Genomic DNA, 1,811 nt, shown 5'->3' on the forward strand with positions numbered 1-1,811 from the left:
ATATATATATATATATATATATATATATATTTGTCTCTTCTTGGAGAACTAACTATTCATTGTTCGTTGACACAAATTTTACTTTTCATGTTGAATCAAAATAATAAAAATTTTAATATTTAATATCCAACATTTTCTATAATCTAACTAAAGATTTTAGAAATGATTATAAAAATATAGAAATTTAATCAACTTTAATTATGTAACTTACAATTGTGTTTATTTATTGTAACTCTTCATAAAATATGTGTTTTTTTCGTTTTAGAAGTTGTATATTTTTAATATAATTATTGGTTGACAACTTTCCACTCAAGATAAAATTGATTATATTTTTAAAATCATTTTTATCAGAAAGTTGCATTTACTCATTATAATCGTTCATTTGATATTCTCACTTAGGATCACTTCGTTGTAATATTTGTTTATGAGTAATAGAAATATCAATAATTGTTATGATTTTTGTTATTGTTTACAATAGTATTTCATAAAATATATTGTACTTATAATGGGATATTTATTAAAATGGGGCTTTTGTGGGCTAAATATTTGAGATTAGGTATTCTAGTTCGGACTCTCGAATTTAGGCCTTTTTTGTTAAACAAAATTTCTTTTTTACCCTTATATCTTCTCCTTCGTTCTCTTCACCGGACAAACACCAACAACCACTTTTTTCTACTGATGGCCGCCGATCACAATCCTTCTTTCTTCTTCCGACCATGCCTTCAAAACCATGGCTTATCATCTTCCTGCTCCATCAACAGTATCTCCGTCACTTTGACATCAAATTTTTTGGCCTCCTGGATACAAAGGCCCCAACACATCTCTAAACCAAATGGATTTAATCTATTTCTTTTTTATTGAAGAAAACTAAACCCTAAAGGATTGGGTGAACCCAAGGGATCAATCATAAACATTCATCAAATCAAATTAATTTTCTATTAACCAAACAAGAAACTAAAAAGGAGATAGAAATAATTGGGTGGGTTTTTTACCCATCCAAATAGACGGCGGCCAGGTACATAAACTGAGAGATATCGATTAATCTCTCACAGATCCAAAGAGATTCATCTTCCAAATCATAAATTAAGTCACGGAAAAAAAAATTGGTTCAGAAAAGAGAGAAAATCGTGAGAGAGAAGAGAATGGGGAAAGAGAAAAGAAGCAATTTTGTCATTTTTGGGCAAAATAAATACCTATTTCTGTAAACGGATAATAATACCTAAATTCAAGAATTTGAGAAAAAGGCTTATATATGTAATTGATCCTACTTATAATACATACAAAAAATTTACAAAGTTGTCTCGATGCATTATAATTTTTCATTTAGTAATTATTAACTTAGTTGAGTTTTTTTTCAGAATATTTTTTTTATTATAAGTTTTTATTTTGATGGTTGTGTTTATAAAACTCGCAGTTATATATGTTTTCTATTTATTTAGTTTTAGCCCTACTTATTTTTTTTTCTTTGGAGATCATTTTTAATTTTATCATTTAGCATATATTTTCAAACTATTTATTACTTTCAAATAATTTTATAATATATAATTATAAAATTTGAAATTTAATTTAACTTTTCTTAAAATATTTTCCCGCGACATCGTGGGGGGTCTGGGTCTTAAAATTAAACTTGAAAAATAAAATTTTATTACATCTCATAAATAGAAAACAAATGACTAATACATTTTTATTTAAACATCATCATTAGTGTACTTTTCCTATAAATGATAGATTAAAGCGTTTCAAAGTGAAAAAATGTGCATCTCCATCTTTGATTTGTCTATGTCAAGCAAGAAATTTTTGAAATCAAGTAT

At 26.4% G+C, this 1,811-nt stretch overlaps 1 long non-coding RNA gene across 1 annotated transcript; it reads right to left on the bottom strand.

Moving 5' to 3' along the window:
• On the bottom strand, positions 481-1,201 carry LOC109130448. Its single transcript, XR_002036434.1, has 2 exons — positions 993-1,201; positions 481-797 (listed from the first exon to the last, which is right to left on the bottom strand). It is a non-coding gene; the product is annotated as an uncharacterized LOC109130448 (long non-coding RNA).

Source organism: Camelina sativa, chromosome 18 (assembly GCF_000633955.1).
Source record: "Camelina sativa cultivar DH55 chromosome 18, Cs, whole genome shotgun sequence".
NCBI lineage: Eukaryota > Viridiplantae > Streptophyta > Magnoliopsida > Brassicales > Brassicaceae > Camelina > Camelina sativa.